Source organism: Prionailurus viverrinus, chromosome B3 (genome assembly GCF_022837055.1).
Source record: "Prionailurus viverrinus isolate Anna chromosome B3, UM_Priviv_1.0, whole genome shotgun sequence".
Lineage (NCBI taxonomy): Eukaryota > Metazoa > Chordata > Mammalia > Carnivora > Felidae > Prionailurus > Prionailurus viverrinus.
In genome coordinates, this window is record NC_062566.1 from 9,377,132 (window position 1) to 9,396,107 (window position 18,976).

At 43.8% G+C, this 18,976-nt stretch overlaps 1 long non-coding RNA gene across 3 annotated transcripts in view; it reads left to right on the forward strand.

The window, feature by feature from the left end:
- LOC125168571 (uncharacterized) overlaps positions 1-18,976 on the forward strand; it is an 85,296-nt gene that overhangs the window by 31,094 nt on the left and 35,226 nt on the right. For 2 of the 3 annotated variants that reach the window (XR_007153201.1, XR_007153202.1), the window contains exons 2-3: positions 12,556-12,724; positions 14,219-14,418. This is a non-coding gene — a long non-coding RNA (uncharacterized LOC125168571). The remainder of the gene's footprint in view (positions 1-12,555; positions 12,725-14,218; positions 14,419-18,976) is intronic. The other variant, XR_007153203.1, reaches the window with a different exon arrangement.

An 18,976-nucleotide genomic window follows, 5' to 3' on the forward strand; every position in this document is an offset into this window, starting at 1 on the left:
CTCAAAGCTGTCCGATGCGGGGCTCAAACTCACAAACGGTGAGATCACGACCCGAGCCGAAGTCGGATGCTCAACTGACTGAGCCACCCAGGCACCCCCACTTGAAATTTAACTGGGCATCCTGTGCTGTATCTGACCCCTTGTCTGATGGATGAGCACATTTATGTTTCCCCCATCTTCTACGAGAGCACGATGGTGAGCCTGAGCTAAAAGAAATACACGTGCAAAAGTTGCCTAAAATGCAACGCGCGCGAGGGGCGCCTGGGTGGTGCAGTCGGTTAAGCGTCCGACTTCAGCCAGGTCACGATCTCGCGGTCCGGGAGTTCGAGCCCCGCGTCGGGCTCTGGGCTGATGGCTCAGAGCCTGGAGCCTGTTTCCGATTCTGTGTCTCCCTCTCTCTCTGCCCCTCCCCCGTTCAAGCTCTGTCTCTCTCTGTCCCAAAAATAAATAAACGTTGAAAAAAAAAATTTATAAAAAAAATAAAATGCAATGCGCGATTCACACACAAGGGAACGATCTCATTATGAGCGTGGAGAATAGACTCCTCATCCTCTCTTCCAAGCAGACTGAGAAATGCACGGTGAAAGTCAGTGAGAGGTGATACTGTGAGTCACAGACCAGTTAACCCGATCACCTCTTCCGAGGGGCCAAGAGTCTCTGGGTTACTGGCGACAGGCTGCTCTGTCTCATTACTCTGCATGTGTAGATTTCACCGTGAGTACTTTTTGTACTTGGGGAGAGGAGGAAGGGGAAGATTGAGAAGGGGACTGCCCGCCTTTATATGGGGAGGGTTATTTTTTCATTAATGAACTTTCTAGACATACAGTTTGCTTTTTTCCAGCGCATTAAGATTTTCATCAGGTCTTTTCTCCCGGAGTGGCAAATCACAAACGTCTTATTTCAGGAACGATCACAGGAGGGGCCATTTTGGTGCCCCCCGTATGCCAAAGCTGCATTTCAAGCATAAATACACCTTCAGCGGAGAATTACAAGTGAAAAGTCGAGGTAAAACAAACAAACAAAACTCAAGGAGATTTTTCACTCTTACATGGCACGTGCATCCAGGAAACAGAAGTACTCAAATACTTTCCTTTTCAGAGAAAAGAACATCTTCAAGTATTTTCCATCTCTTCCCACGGCCCGGCACTAGGTATCAGAACAAAATAGGTTCCTGCATAACTCAGGCGATTTCTCATGATACAGTAAATAAGGAGAGAGTGTGAATTTTGCCTCGACAGTGCTTGCTTTACCAGCTAATTCTAATTCCGTCTCTTTAGGAAAATGAATAATTCATTGCATTAAAAACTTAGTCAAATCAATTATTTGCTAGAATGTCGTTGACTGAATTCATGACAATTCAGTCATGGCACTGAATTGTTGTTTTTAAATCCGTTTTGCTAGCTTCACGTAGACACTGCCTCCTGGAACCATCAACTTGGCAATTTCCTCCGAGATACAGAGAAATAAATCTCCGGGGACCCTTGGCCTTTGACTTTGGAATGCAGAAGCCTTGGGCGAAGAGAAACATATGCTGGGCACCCGCTCGAACGCGGACAGACACCACGCCAGCCCCACCCCTGCATGAAATTGATAATTTCCCAACTCAAGGGCCTGATTTTCAGCTGGCAGGGGCCAACCGTCAGGATAAAGCTCTCTGTGCATAGACACTCAGGGCCACCGCGTGTTTATGGACACAAATTGAAGATCAGATCCGGTGATGGAGTCTCCGGCCGCAGCTTGAAACCAGCCCATCAATGTCAGGTTCTGTTAAGTACCTGATTTCAGCACTTTGGAGCAGTTCCGGTGGGTAGAGAGGTTCTGTCAGGGTCAGCGCTTCAAGCCAAGTTCAGACTCTCCATTTGCCACAAACGAGGACGATGGGAAGTGAGCTGCGAGAGTTTTAGACTAATATTTAGATAATTGCAATTTATCTCATCTTCAGGATCAAGCTGATTGAACCTGAGCCGAGTTTGAGCCCGACTGGGTTTACGAGGCCTCCTTCCTCGGAGCTGAGACGTTTGAAGGAAGAAGAAAAGCGAGAGCTGGGATTTCCAGCCGACCTTGGAACCAAGAATGACCAATCCCGGTAAACAATAAGAGCGAGTGTAAACAATCACGAATATTGCACATGCCCTATCTCCAGTGCCGAGAAAAAATTAATTTCCTATTTGGGTCCCATTCACATAAATACTTCTAATGATGTATTTAAATCCAGGCTCTGTGAGATCCTAAGCGCGCCCAGTACCTGAGCCAACAGCGGGAGCCTTGCATTTAATTGGTTACTGTAATAAACATATAAAATGTTGTGTTTTTTTTTTTTTTCATGAGAGGACAGAGCAGTGGCTACATAAAAGGACATCAAATGACACATCCTCCATTTCCCAGCAAATAAAAAAGCCATCAGCTCATAACAAGGCGGTGATAAAAGGTGCTGAGGCCAGTAAGATTAAGACTTTGTAATAAGGTTCAGGAGCCAAAACTGACAGCCATTTTCTTTTATATTTATCATGTCCTCACATTGGGGTGAGAAGCCATGGCTCTGTCCCATTGCTGGCTAGAATTTATAGCACCTCCATTATTAGGAGATTGCAGTGAAATGGAGTAGAGGTATGGTTTTCTGAGAACGTTACGATAGCCTCCTACATTATACACTTGACAGGTTCGTCAGCTCTTAGTAACAAGCCTTGTAAAGTACTTTAATATCATTAGCACTATTTTCTTAATGTGTCTGCTCTCCTCACAGCCTGAAAATCTCATATATCATAGGCTGGAGGGAGGCATGAACTCCTATCTCCCCTTTTCTGGCTTCTTAAATGTGATTTTATAGTCACACGTAGGGTTGATATTTTAATCAAAATAATGCAGCCATTTTCCTTTATTGATTATCAAGTAAATATGTATAAATATGTAGTTAGGGGTGGGCAACCCTTTTAGAGGATATTGAAAACGCATAATGAATGGCTTTCCGGGGTAATCTTGTTGCTGCCTGCTTCCTTCAGTAATGCTATGGGCCAGGAGTATCTCTTCAGCTCTCCTGGCCCAAAGGTCTGTGGAGTCCACGGCAGGAAAGAGGAACACGGGCCAGAACTGAAATTCTGGAAGCACGTTCCAGGTAGGCAAGGCCTACACCAGATGCCTTTGAAATTTCCGCAGTCCGTGTCTCTGTTTCTGTAAGCTAGCATGAATCGCAATATATTTGGTGGTTCGTGTCTCATTCCCAAAGGGCAAAGTTTTATTTCAAAATACAGAAATCCTGTATCCTTTCTTCCTTCCTTTCCTTTCTTGGCTTACGTCCGTTTATCTGCGATGGCTGGTATTAAACCCAGAGACCCCACAGAACGAAAGTTTCGTAAGTGTTTTATTTTTTTTTTTTTAATTTTTTTTTCCAACGTTTTTTATTTGTTTTTGGGACACAGAGAGACAGAGCATGAACGGGGGAGGGGCAGAGAGAGAGAGGGAGACACAGAATCGGAAACAGGCTCCAGGCTCCGAGCCATCAGCCCAGAGCCCGACGCGGGGCTTGAACTCCCGGACTGCGAGATCGTGACCTGGCTGAAGTCGGACGCTTAACCGACTGCGCCACCCAGGCGCCCCTCGTAAGTGTTTTAAATCTCAAAAATAAACATGTATTGCTTTGTGAATGTAATAAAATTATAAACTTGGTTTAGAGCTCATGTATAAACAGGACATACATCTTCATAGGGGCTGAGTTTATTCTTAACACGATAAGTAGTCTCATATATGACCTTGATCAAAACATTTGAATGATTGTCAGCAATAGCCTGAAATCCATATTAAAAATAAGGATGGGGACACACACACACACACACACACACGCAATATCAAGAGAATCTTACGGCATCCAGTAAAATTCAGTCAAATTGTTCTGTGACTTAAAAGCAAGTTAGAGTCAAATGTATCGTTCACTTCAGTACTAGAACTCAGAGCAAAACATCAGCCATGTGTAGGCAGTAGAGACAGTATCAGTATCAAGTTATCTACTATATGCTGCCCTGGATGTGTATTCAACTCGTTACCGGATGTATGTGCTGATTCCCACCGCCACTCTCTCAAGCGAGAAATCAAAGGGTCTCTCTGTGGAGTGCCTCCTTTTGAATGAAAATCACTGCACCGCGCTCAGGACCCACAACATAGTAGGTAATCAACTAACATTGGTTGGAAGAATGAGTAACTGCGTCCATCCTTTCCTCCATCTTATGTTGGGATTTCTGCTCCTGTTTGCCCAGGGCCATCAAAACCGGGTACCTGCAAGAAACGGACACACATCAGAAGAGAAGAGCTGTAGCATCTCAATCTGAGATTGAATCCCATCCATGCTTGTCTTCATTAACTTGCACATATGCTTCCGCGTTTACAGCGGACAGTTTGCAGATGATCTCGAGGCGGTTGCACTGTATAAGGACAAGGAAGCACCACTAGGCAGTCCCCACACTGGCTCCAGGCAAATTATTTGAACGTGTCTAAAATACTTAACCGTTCAAAAGGTGTTATTTTGAAAATAAACAACCCAAGAAGAATTGAGACCTTTATCTCTGTCCCCACATATGGTCTTTCTGTTCCTCGGTTGTACAAATATTCCAGGATGTAGTTCACAAAGTGAAACTGTCAGGTTACATTTTGTCAGTTTAATAGCTTTGTTTCAGTCTGTTTAAAAACACCCTCCTAAGTTCTGTCTCCCCTTTTCACTTGGCTAATTTAGGCGCAAAGATGATGGTTCATATTTCAGACCACCTCTCTTCCCACCTGAACAAGAAGACAAGGCAGGGTCAGACCCATATTTTTGTCTGTTTTATAGTCAATACAATAACTGCTGCTGATAGATTAATTATATAGTAACTACGGCTGATTTTTCTTAGAAAGGAAATGATTAAATCGTGTATTTTTCAGTGGGGTCTGGTCACCACATGAGGACCTAACCTAACCTTTTTCAAGTACTTCATGTCTCTTCACCTGAAGGCAAACCATTAATTTGATGAACGGAGAAACTGTCCTCGGAAAATGCTCCCGTTCACACGATCTAGTTAACATAAATACATTTTTAATATCTGTCGATACGTAACTGTTCCTCATCAGTCACATGCCTGGTCATAAAATCATTTAGTCTATTTATTGCGAGAAATCGTTAAGAATTAGACTTATCTAAAGTCTGTAAATTTGCCAAGCTTACAACATTTGATCCCATTGAGAAAATATTTTTTGATGAAGCCTTTACGTGTAACACAGAGGAGTAATTAGTCAAAATCATCGACTGAGGATTTATGGACATTCATGTGTCTAAACAGCTGTTTAACTTCTGAACATTGATGCACTGACATTCAAAGACAACAGTACAATATGTAAAACAAAGAAGAAATTTAGAATCACCTGGCTGGTCTTCCTCAATCAAAATTCAATTCTTTGGGTTTTCCCTTCCTTGGCAAACCCCCTGAGCAGGAGTAGTTATAATCCTTCTTCCCATCTATGCCCAAACAAGGCATACAGGGAGGAAAAGGTGGATTCCTTATCAGTCCTTTGTACATCTCATGGTATAATTTATCTCCTCACCTCCAACTTTGAGTGTCCAGAATCTGTATGACATTCCAATTGGTCAGAGAGTTTGGGCCGAAATCCCGGACAAGCATGTTGACTCTGTTTTAGTGTCCCACAGAAAACACCAGTGTTGGGTTAATTAGCTAAGAAGATTTCAGTTCAACTCACCGCATTTATTAGACTCTGGGACAAGGATTGTAAAATCAAAATGTCACCTTGGTGATCTCTTGTCCCCAGATTGAATCATGTTTCAATGAATATGCTCATTACTTTGATTTGGTGAGGATCTAGGGCAATGGGAGTTCTCATCACGGCTGACTGGAAAATAAATTGAGATGACCATCTTGGACAACAGTTGGACATTATCAGGTAACTTGGTAATGTGTGTATCTTCCAACATAGTAATTTGGCTTCTAGAGGTCCACCTGAAGAAATTGTTCTAAAAGTGCCCAGCACTGTTCAAAATAGTCTAAAACTAAAATAACCCAGATGTCCATCAACAGTAGAATGAATATGTGTGTGTGTGTGTGTGTGTGTGTGTGTATATACATATGGCATATTCATACAATGGAAACTATAGGCTGGAAAAAGGGAATAGCTACATGTATGACCACCAATGATCACAAAAACCTAAGGTTGAACAAAAGAAGACAGTGAAAGAGACACACATATGACTCCCATTCCCGTAAAAGTTTTAAAAAAGTAAATCCAAATCTCATACTGATTAGAGATCCATATGAATGTGAAAAAAAGTCCAAAAAAAAAAAAGGATGGAATTGTTAACACAAAATCCCAGAGAGTAGTATGATGAGTGGGTGGTAGGTATAAGGGTTTGTGTTTTTTTTTTAAAAACACCAAGAATTTAAGGTGTACGTACATAATTTATTCATCTTTGGAATATACATTTCGAAATTCAAAAAAAAAAATAACAATAGATTTAAAAAGTAACAATAGATGAATAGAGAAGCAGTAGAGATGAGTCCAAAGACCCACCTCTGCTCCGTTATCTCGTTTTCACTTTTAAAAATCTGTCTGGGGGCGCCTGGGTGGCGCAGTCGGTTTGAGCGTCCGACTTCAGCCAGGTCAGGATCTCGCGGTCCGTGAGTTCGAGCCCCACGTCGGGCTCTGGGCGGATGGCTCAGAGCCTGGAGCCTGTTTCCGATTCTGTGTCTCCCTCTCTCTCTGCCGCTCCCCCGTTCATGCTCTGTCTCTCTCTGTCCCCCCAAAAATAAATAAACGTTGAAAAAAAATTAAAAAAAAATCTGTCTGACGTTGGGGCGCCTGGATGGCTCAGTTGGTTAAGTGTCCGACTCTTGATCTTGGCTCAGGTCATGATCTCATGGTTCATGGGATTGAGCTCCGCATTGGGCTCCGTGCTAATGGGGTGAAATCTGCCTGCTTGAGATTCTCTCTCTCTATCTCTCTGTCTGCCCATCCTTAGGTCCCACTCTCTCTTTCTCTCTCAAAGTAAATAAACATTAAAAAAAACCACTTCTGACACAATCATGGAGTAGCCTTTGGTGTAGACAAAAATAGCGCCCCCCCCCCTCCGCAAATGGTGCATTTTGCTTCACCAATGGAAGTGTGTTTCTGTAGTCTATCAGATTTAAATCAAATGTAGACAAAGATCATTTAACATACATGGGAATTAGGTGAGATCTCATGTGTTCCATCTAATACTTTTTATATACCTCTGATAGTTAACAGTATGTACGAGGATTATGATTTCAAATCAATTATTCAGACGCTGAAGTTAGCCAAATGCAGTCCATTAAAATGCCTATTGTTTTATGTTCCTGTCTCCTTTTAAGACCATTTTCAAAGACTAAATCAGGCACTTAAGGCACTATCATTCCATTTTGCCCAGATGTGTTCATGATGTGACTTCACCACTGTGGCGTAGTTTTAGAAGATTTTGATAAATTCTCTTCTTACATTTCAAAGTAGTGGATACCATTTGAATAGTTTTTACCTTTGTCTTAGTTTCCAAAAGCAAGTGGAAGAAGGGGGCAGATATTCCGTAATGCTTGCCAAACAACAAGAACAACGGAAGAAGGCACACAGAGCGAAATGTCATTTTATCCTCTCTCAACAACCCAGTAGGCTTCATATTATTATTAATCGTCCCCTGCTAATAGAGGAGAACAATGATGCCTAGTGAATAGAAGGACTTGCCCACGGGCGCCTGGGTGACTCGGTTGAGCCTCAGACTCTTGATTTCTGCTCAGGTCATGATCCCAGGGTCCTGGGTTGCAGCCCGTGCACTGGCCTCCGTGCTGAGTGTGGAGCCTGCTTAAGATTCTCTCTCTCCCTGTCCCTCTGCCCCTGTCCCCTGCTTGCGCTCTGTGTCTCTCTCTATAATAAAAGAAAAAGACTTGCCCCAAATAAGTGACGACACTCAGGTATGAACTACGGTCCTTTGTTCTCTCTACTACTCTGAAAAACCTCCCTCCCTCCCACGTGAATCAGCAAAGAGTTTATTACCGTAATTATGCACATGTCATGTATGTATACGGGCAAAAGACTGTCTTCGCAATGTTCAGTGTAGTTCACGTACATCATTAAATTATTTTGCAAATTCCCATCATGAGTAGCATTTACTATTGGTAAATGATGTCCACATCAGGCATATAATATTGCCATCTTTTTAAGTGAAAGACATCAAAGAGTTTTTAATAGAAACTGTAAAATATTTCCTTCCAAAACGTTTTTTTTTTTCCCCCAGCTCTCTTTTCCTGAGTGAGCCTGACATTTCTAGGAGATGATTGTCATGTGTTTATTTCCATTTCTCAGCGCCCTTCCTGATCACACCCGGCTGGCAATTAGTAAGATAAAATTGCTGTTGGATCATGCAACATTTCAACTGTCATCCTGCTGGATTGGGGGAAAAAGTTACACTGTGCGATGAGAACCCAGCGGTGCGATTGTATTGACTTTTATGTCATGTTTGTTTCAGTTTACCAGTCAAAACGAGTTTCACAGCTCCTCCTGGTCCAGAAGGTTCCGTTTGCTTTATGAAAATGAAGCTGTCTTGTTTTCTGGTTCATAAATCATTGTCAGGCAGAGCTAGATAACAGAAACAAGTTCAGATTCCAGAATGATTATCCTTAGAGATGATGTATTAAATATACAGAATACAACTTGATTTTCATAAGCCATGTTGACTTCGCAGGACGAAGGCTTCAGGGGAAAATTATCTCATAAGAGGAGGTGTGAGAGCCTGCACGATCTAACCAGGTGGGGATGGTGGTGGGGGGGGGCGGCAGAAAGTTGAGCATATTCGCATAGAAACACGTGTGTTCTCCCATTTCCACTCCGTTATATACCTGCTGCTGCTCCTTGAGGCATTTAGGTGCCTCTTTATTTTATGACCAATATAGGAATCCTCTTTAGAAAGGAAGAGGTTTCCTTTTTTCTTGTCCCTTCATTATCTGCCATTTCCCTTTCATCCTCTCTTTGAATATTCTGATATCTTGTGAAGTCCTCTATCTCTTTATAGCGTGAGCTCTTCGCCCTTGAAATTAGGTGTGGTTTGAGTTTCACCTCTGGGGTAGCACAGCCTTTCCGCAGGAGGCTTCCTGATGCCTCACCAGAGCCAAATCAGGGGCCACGGGAGCAAAGTCTGAAGAAAAATCACAGTGGCGTCACGGAGAGTCACAGGGATGTCCTGAGATTACAACAGCCCCTCTGGCAGCCGGCAGAATGGGTTTCACGCACATGCCTTGTCCCGAATGTGCTGAGACTGACTTTCCCTCTAAATGAAGAGGTCAGACGGCCAAGCAAAGCCAAGTGCACTCATCCCACTGCGAAAGAGAGATGTTTCTTCGGGGTGAAACGTGGTTCGCCTCCCACCTGACTGCTTAGTTCCTACTGGAGTTTCCAATCTCGTTTCAGACATCCCTCCTCAGAAAACCCTCCCATCCTTCCCAGCCGCCTCCGCAGTCCTGTTTCTCTGGGTATTCACACTCTTCGCTGTCCCCCCTCTGTCCTTATTGCCGGGATAATCAAGAATTAATTGCGTGATTTGTTTCTGTAATACTGCTCTTGGTAAAGATGGAAATTCCAGGGGGCTAGCTGGTCATGTCTGATCACACAGTTGTGGGCAGGCACCTGCCACAGAGTATTTTGGCATTAAGGATTTGGAAGCAGAGGGTCGCCTGGGTGCTCAGTTCGTTGATCTCCTGACTCTTGGTCTCGGCTCAGGTCGTGATCTCACGGTCTGTGAGTTCGAGCCTCGTGTCAGGCTCTGTGCTGACAGTGCGGAGCCTGCTTGGGATTCTCTCTCTCCCTCTCTCTCTGCCCCTCCTCTCCCCCCCCCCCCCAATAAATAAGTAGTTTTTTTTTTTAACATTTATTTATTTTTGAGAGAGAGAGAGAGACAGAGCACGAGTGGGGAAGGAGCAGAGAGAGAGGGAGACACAGAATTGGAAGCAGGCTCCGAGCTGTCAGCACGGAGCCCGATGTGGGCCTCGAACTCAGGAGCCATGAGATCATGACCTGAGCCGAAGCCAGATGCCCAACTGACTGAGCCACCCAGGCACCCCTGAAGAAGTAAATTTTTAAAAAGTATTTGGAAGCAGAGCATAAAGGAAAAAAGGTAGCTGAAGCCATTCACAATTCTGAGTAAAATTTGGTCTAGCAGGGCATTTGGATGGTGATTCAAGACGTAGTCAGGATTTAATTCTATTTCGGGGGCGCCTGGGAGGCTCAGTCGGTTAAACATCTGACTTCAGCTCAGGTCATGGTCTTGTGGTTCGTGGGTTCCAGCCCTGCATCGGGCTCTGTGCTGACATCTCAGAGCCTGGAGTCTGCTTTGGATTCTGTGTCTCCCTCTCTCTCTGCCCCTCCCCTGCCTGTGCTCTCTCTCTTTCTCTCTCTCTCTCAAAAATAAATAAACATTAAAAAAAAATTAATTCTATTTCAGTTAGGTTTTTGTGCTCAGGCTGGAAGGCAGCCTTCTCCAAAGAGCAAACTAACAGAAAATGTACAGATATTGGCATGTATTTCTGTATTATGAAGACGAGCTTTCTCTACTTTCCAGGCAAAGTCTTTGATTTTCCTAAGATAAGAGAATCAGCTGGGGAAGGAGAGTAGGTCTGCAACCAAACCCATAAATACCACAAGTCTCTAGTTTGGGATTCAGGAAGTTGTAATCTGATTTTACCTGGCTTATCTGACTGATTTATTATTTATTTACAACACTAGCATCTTCACTCATTTATTCAGCAGGAAGGCAAAGTGAGGAATTGGAAAGTTATTTGCAAACTTTGATACATACAGTCGGTTCAGCGTCCGACTTTGGCTGGGGTCATGATTTTGTGGGTTCGAGCCCCACGTCCGGCTCTGGGCTGACAGCTCAGGGCCTGGAGCCTGCTTCAGATGCTGTGTGTCCCTCCGTTCTTAGCCCCTTCCTCACTCGTGCTCTCTCTCTCTCTCTCTCAAAAATAAACATTAAAACATTAAAAAAAAAATTTGATAAATACATGTAACTTCATGGGATCTTCACCTCAGTGTGTATTTTCAGTAACACACTCAGAGACCTCTGTCATCTGGATAATTGTCCCAACTTGTCACTTCACTGTAATTGTAAAAACAAAACAAACACCCCCCTCCCCGCCCCCGATAGGACACAACGTTTTCTAAGCTAAGGGCAAAGTCTCTATGGAACTTTGGATTTTCTCAGAATGCATGAGATTTCTAGGCAGTCGGTTAACTCATACGGACTTTGCACCTTTTAGAAGCATATAGACGTTTGTAAATAGAGTCTTGTTTTTATATACAACTATTATACGAACACTGGGGCTTTGCTCTTTAGGAAGAGAGAGTTTCTGTGGAACAATCAATAGAGAAACCCTGGATGGCTCATTTTCTATTATGTATACCTTACAGGTCATGGAGTCAAGTACTGTGGCAGGGTTTCTAAAAGGCTGGTGATTTTTAGGAAAGAACATCAATAACATATGTAGCCGAGCAAGCTAAAATAATTACAATCAAATTTCATGCTTCAGGGCATAAACTGATTTCCTGCAAGGGTCAGGAAGGAATTACGCTGCCTTCACCAATGTGTACTGCATTGGGTAAATGACTCCCCTATTTTTGTTGGGTGTGCCTTCCCTCCCCCCCCCCCCCCCCGGCCCCGAAACTAATATACTGATCAGTGCTCTTAAGAATGCAGCTCAGCTTACCATACACCCATCCTTGGTTGCATCATACGTTTTTTGCTTTCTTCCCGGTACCTAAGAACCTTTCCTGTAGCACAGCGCACCGGACGGGGCACAGGTTGGGAAGCGTTGCCTATAAAATGCAAACGTTCCTTCTTGGACACCTTTCTAAAAGTTGAAGGAGGTCTAGAAGGGAGAATCTGGGCGGAGAAGAAAGCAAAAATAATGTGATTTGGGATTTTCAGCACACCGGCTTAAAATGCAGCGAGGACCACTTTGTCCCCTTTGAGACCCTGTCAACCCGTCCACTTCCGCTCCCAGCTTTTATTAATCTTTTTTTGTACCCCCCCCCCCCCCCCCAGCTAACTTTTGCCACGAAGGGGCGGGGCGTGGGGGGAAATCTCCATCGAAACATGAATCTGCTCTTTCTCAGACCTTCGGTGTCACGAACAATAGATTCTCACCTTTTGCCACCATTTTGGAGGGGAGGGGGGGTAAGGGGAGGGGAGGAGGGGAGAGGAGCAAATGGTTATTCTCAGGCGCTCCTAACTACAAACTTGGAACAGAGGCCTTTGGGCTAATTAATTACATTCTGTATATCTGAGCCAGCTAGCAGAGCTCCTCGCTGACACTCGGATACATCTGGGCCTGATAACAATTGCAAATACTCAGGGCACACTTTAGGAAAAAAAAAAAAAAAGGCTTATGTTACAATGTGCAACAGCACGTTTTACAGTCCTCGGATCGGTCAGATAAATAAAACAGCTCGAGTCCAGGGCTTCATGGGGGGAAACGTACTTGGTAACATTTCACCTAGAGCAGAAAAATTTCCCCACTGACAAAGGGACCAGTTTGACCCGAAGAAAATGTTCAGTTCCTCCGAGGGACAGTTTTGGAGATTTGGGTCCGACGTGGGAGCGTAGAAGAGAATTTACGAGAAGCTCCTTCTGCGCACCCATCCGAGGAGCGGGTGTAGACATGAAGAGACTGCGCGTTCCTCGGCCGCGTTCGGGGTAAATACTGAAAAGATCGTGTGAGTCCGTTTGGGAGCCGCCTTGGGGGGGCAGGTTTAATGTGTTGAGCACAGGTAGGTGCCTTTCCAAGATCATCAGTCGTGCTTCGGGGGTGATGCTGGGAGCGCGGAAGGAAACACCTCCCAAAGCCAGAGTTTTGCGTTCGACAGAAACAATTGTCGGTGTGCACTTGGCAAAGAGCTGGCAGGTAGTCCCTTCTGCTACCACATGCTGTATGTCAGCAGTCAGCCGCCTTCCTCCTGTGGAGAGCTGCGAGGTCATAAAGTACAGGGGTGTCACTGCCTTTAATCTGGCAAATTTCCCTGTTCCTCGAGTTTACGTCCTTTTTAAGTGCAGCTTTGACGCGTTAGTATTTAATATTCTTGCCCTTTGCCTTCAGTGTGTGGTTTTGTGGCACGAATCCAGGATGCCCAAGGTATTCATTTTCTCCATCTCATGCCCCTGCTTTTCCAGAACATTGCTATTTCAAAGTTGCATATAGTACGGGGCCCCCCGGGTGGCGCAGTCAGTTACTCGTCTGACTTAGTTCAGGTCATGATCTCGAGGTTCATCAGTTCGAGCCCCGAGTCGGGCTCTGTGCTGACAGCGCGGAGCCTGGAGCCTGCTTCCGATTCTGGGTCTCCCTCTCTCTCTGCCCCTCCCCTGCTCGTGTTCTGTCTGTCTCTCTCTCAAAAATAAATAAATGAATGAATTAATTAACAAAATAAAAGTTGTATATATTAGCCACAACTTTATTACAGAGGACAAAAAAAAAAAATGTGATCTTCCATTTGTAGAGCACTTTGGACTTAACTCATGCAGTTTTTTTTTTTTTTTTTTTTTTTAATGCACAAAACAGGACAGAGAGGTAGTGAGCCCCCATTTGACAGATGTAGCAACTGAGGCTCAGATATATGTAGGAAGGTGTTCCAAATTCTCCAGTTCTTAGGCAGAAACGGAGCTCAATTCCACAACCCATGAGCATCCGTAACTAAATAAAGTGCTTTTAGCCATTATACGACCACCTTTTGATTATGTAGTGATTTCCATTCTGAAAGCAACTTTTTTTCCTACATCATCTCCTTTAATAAATAAATTCAAAGGACACCCAGGTGGCTCAGTCAGTTAAGAGTGGGACTTCCGCTCAGGTCATGATCTCATGGTTCGTGAGTTCAAGCTCCACTTTGGGCTCTGCGCTGACAGCTCGGAACCTACCCTGCTTCAGATTCTGTGTCTCCCTCCCTCTCTGTGCCCCTCCCCTGCTTGTATTCTCTCTCTGTCTCTCTCATGAAAGAAAGAAAGAAAGAAAGAAGAAAGAGAAAAACTCTAATTAAAATAAATAAGCTTTAAAAACAAACAAATAACTAAATACATAAATCCGATATAATCCACCCATTTAAAAATCGCTCTCAATTCAGAGGCACAGGGATGTAACTGAATTTCTTAGCAGAGGTGGAGGAACTGATGGAATGTGAATTTTGGTATTCCTTTTAGACAGTCTCTTGCATATATGGATATCGCATATACCGAGGAGCATGCCCTGTCACCCCATTTGTTCTCTTAAGGAAGCAAATAAACACGGATTTTCTTGAGGAAAATGAATGAGCCCAGAGACCACGTTTCATGCCTTACTGAACCCCCGACTCACTCGCTTCGAAGGCCATCTGTCCTTGAGACAAAAAGACCACTTTTTGGTAAGTTGTGGGGAGGTTTGGTTTGTTTGTTTTTTGGGGGTGAGGGGGTGGGCGGGGGTATCCGTGTCTCTGGAAAGCCGGCCCCTGTGTTCTCAGGGGTTATAAAAATGGGACTCGTTTTTATTGGCAATCCACAGCCGTAGTGCTGAGACAAATACAAATTGGACGGTGTGGATCCTCAAAGGTGAGAACATACAGCTGTTGGGAATTGCGGGAGAATCTGACCAATAAAGGAAGTCACTATTTTTCCAGGCCTAAAGTGAGTTATAGGGCGAGACGGGTGTTGTATATTTATGTAAGGCAGCAACGGGGAGTTTAAACGGCCGTATATTGCCGAAAGAACATCATTCACATTCAGGCTGAGACAAAAGGTGGAAATGAAGTAACATCCTGGCCAGAGAAGGGCTCACGACAGAATAATAACGTTTCAGAGAGGGGGGCCACGGAGGAGGCCGTGGGTAGGCCTCAAAATGAGGAAATGATCAAAATGCCTTGTCAGGCCTTCAAAAAACAGTTACACACGCGCGCGCGCGCACACACACGCTCAGGATTAAGGCCTGGCCAAGCGTCCTTGGGAAGGAAGGTCATTTATCTTTCACAGAAACGCGTACACAATTACTTGCAACCTTCATCAGTATAGTCAGCAAGATAGGTTTGCCAAAAGAACTCGAAAAAATATATATCAATACACATATTACAGTTGGGACCCCATTTGGTGTGCAGTATTATCATACACTCTAGCCTCACTGCATCATCGTGCATACTAATTCAGGACAATATCTGAAGGACTAAAGTGGTTCCGGCTGCTCAAGACATTCAAGGGAAGGGGGTTGGGAGGTGGGGGTGGGGGGGGGGAACTCTCTTATCTCCTGTGTTTATTTATTGTGTCCTTTTGTTTAGAGGAAGTTGCATGGAGAAGAAAGGGATCATGAAATTATACTCCTGTAATGGCAAATGGTGAAAGGGAAACAGACATTCATTCCAGAAAAATAATCAAAAGAGGACGGGGGGGGGGGGGGGGGGGAGGGAAAAAAAAAAAAAGACTTTTAACGTTCAAAAAATATACATAGCCAGTCTGTGGGACTCTTTGAAAAGGCTGTGCTTCTGTTTGGTAGAAATGGTCTCCAACATCCCCCCCCCCACGCTAATTAGGATGTCAACATTTTTAATGGCGATCACGGTGAATATTGCAGAAGCTTTGGTCATTTTAGCAAAAAAAAAAAAAAAAAAAAAACCCACAAAAAACAAAAAACAAACAAAAGAAAATAACCCACCAGGATATAAAATAAGGATCTCTAGTCACACAGCTTTTGGTTATTACTAGCTTAGAATGCTTATTAAAATACGGGATCCTGTGGAACGGGGACGAAAACAGTCTGTCTTATCCCTGAGGTTTATTTATTTTTGAAACGGATGTAACAGTTATGAAAAACTTACAATTAAAAAGGCTCCATTCAAAATGTGTCTGTGACCGGCCCCGGACAAGATTTGAAAGTCTACCTTATTAGGACAAAGCGCGATGAGACGTCACAATGATTGTGTGCCAGGGAGACGTAATTTAAAACCTACAGCACACATATACAACCTCAAGCATCCTGAAAGTTTTAACGGCATAGTGGAATCACGACATGGATAGATTTGCTTCCATTTTCTCTTTTCTTTTTCTTTTTTCTCTACCATTTAATAACTGCGTGCTAAACCGCCATTAAAAGAAAACAAAACAAAACAAAAACCAGTGGATCGGAATGATTTAATTTTCTTCCCGGACCCTTTCGAAACCGTATTATTTCTCGCTGTTCCAGTCATGCCTGACGAGTTTGCACATCCAACCCCAATATTATCGGGACATGGTATTTAGCAACCTTTTCAATAGCCAAAGGCAAGGGAGACTAAGAATGGACTCTCAGGCTTCCTCCTCTCCCTATAAAACCAGCAATTTGCAGATGGGAACCGCTCAAAATGCATTTGCAGGTGAACTTCCCAGGCACAGAGCTGAAGCCACAGATTTCTAAGAATGACAACTTCAGCACATCCGTGAAATGATCCTACTCGCCAATTTCCTATTTTTCCACAGGGGACATCTCAAGGGCTGGGGTCATGCAAATTCATTCCTGGCTTCTGAAGCATCAGGTAATGGCCAATGCCAGAGGCGGGATTCCAAAACCATTAGCCCAACTGGTCTGATCCTATATGGGAAAACCCGATACTTGGGCCCCGCACCCCATCTCCTGGCCTGCCTGCCTAGTACTAAAAATGCATCAGTGGAGAAAATGCTGAAATAGGTCACTCGCTGAAGCATATCCTAGAAGTGTTTGATGAAAAAACAAATGCCATTTCCACAGAGTTTGAGCTCCATTGAGAAAAATAATACCTTAAACACAGATTGTTCAGTCTCCACTCCTGTGTTTGCTATATATATAATCCACACGCACACACACACACACACACACACACACGTGTATATGTATAGAAAATCTATCTGTGAGGAATTCCTTGAACCAAGAATCATTGGTCACACCTGCAGCATTTCATTCTAAGAAGCAATACTGGCAGAGGAAGAAAATTCTTCCTTTCTTTGGTTTTTCCCTTACATGTTTGAGTCAGGAATCATTAGAACAGTTGCTGGCATCCGGCATCCGTGTGTTGTGGTGTGTTGAAAAAAAAAAAAACCCCTCCCTTTAAACGCAGATTTTAACCTTTCCACCTTGGCCTCTTACATTTTCTTTCCTTTTACTCAAAGCATTTAGGTAAATTAGGATGAGGTCCTTCCATAAAAATGCAAGGGGATCAGTTAAACTTTCATCTCTAATTTATTCATGAAGAAGTGAGGTCTTGCCTGGTCTTGCTGTGCATCATCCTGTCAGAACGACTTTCTCTCTCGTTGAGAAGGGAGATGGAAGGACAGGAAATCAGAGCTTGGGTTTTGCTAGTAACTGCCGCCGGGATAAAAATGCAGGCGTCTTCTTGCTTGGGGATGCGAATGGGGGCGAAAGTTTCAAAACACCAGAACTGGGACCGGAGGAGCATCTGTATGTGCGGGAGCGTACAAATAAAAGCACGAATTGTAAACATAAATATGTAGCTATTACGAATGCATCAAATGTAAACACGTGGCTTCTAGAATCCACCTGTAAGACGCCTCTCGATTCCACGCCTCTAAACCTATTCATCATCGTGGCGTAGGCACACCATCGTGTCAACGTGCTGGTGGACGCAAAGCATTTACAACAATGGAAAACACGCCCGAGTTAAATTTCCCACACCGTACCGTTTCCAGCTCTGTTTTGTAGTTACAACTTCCCGCGAGCTTGCTAGGGTCGACTGTCCACTTTAATGATCCTTGCTCTCATGCATAAAGATGAAGCTCTCCGTTGCCCTGCGTGTGCAGGCAAACACGTGTGTGAGTCGCCCCCCCCCCCCTTCTTGAACAGGGGCAAGTTCAAAAGATTTACTCGTCTTTTAAGAAGACCCTCGTTTTCTCTTTCAAATTTAACTGCGGTGTGATACGCGGAACGTGCTCTCTTAAAAGTTCCTCATCTTTCTTTTTCCCTTTGTAAATCATTTCCTGTGTTGTTTGTTTTTTTTTTTTTTTTCCTGTTCCTTCTCCACTTCTGAATATATTTCACATTTGTAGGCTTGTGGGGAAGGAGCTCAGAGTCTTATAATGTGAAAGACCTTATTCTGGTTGATGAATAGGTTCCTCGGTTTTGCCATTCCCACCCCGGTATTCAAAAATTATCATCTTTTATACATGTGCGAAAGGGAGGGGGGTGGGATCTGGCATTAGTTCTTTTAGTCGTCAGGAAATTACAAAATGTACACTTGCAAAGTAAGCAATTTTTGCAGTCGGCCTGCACATCCATCTTTTTAATGAGCCTTGTTTATAACCTGACGCCATGTTTCTAGTCACCTACCCTGTTTACGTCTTTGGCCCCTTTAATTAAGAGAAGAACCAGTTAAAAGAAAGTAAGAAGAAATATTAATATGATCTGATTAATTCAGCTAGCGGGAGGTTATGGGGTACCAAGGTTATTATAACCTATAAAGGCAATGTGAATAAAGCTGTATTCATTTGTAATTTTATTAGGCGGAGCAAATTAGTGAGTCTGCATAGCAGTGACAAAAGACCCGTTCCTATTTTTCCTTACCCCCTACTGCAAGGGCCAGGTGCCCAAAGTTAGGCTCCATATTAGGCAAATGAGATCTGATACATCTCAGCTGCACATCTAATGAGAACCTCCAGAGCTGGTGCTGTGCTAATTTGGAAAGATTAGCTGGGATGTTTGTGTATGGCTGGTTAAAGTCCAATGAAATAAAAGGAAAGCACAGAGAAAAGGAAGCAAAACCAGCAAAGGGTTAAAGACCTGAAGACAACTGGGGGGGGGGGGGGAAGGCCATAGAGAATTGATCATGGGCAAACTATTAGAAACAAACTATCAGGGGCAGTTTGCAGGGTGAAGAGAAAATTCTGTTTTAAGAGAAACAACCACGGAACCAGTCTCTTTCTAATAATAAAACGCAGTAAGGTCCACCCGCCGTGGGGTCCCCCTCGCCTTGA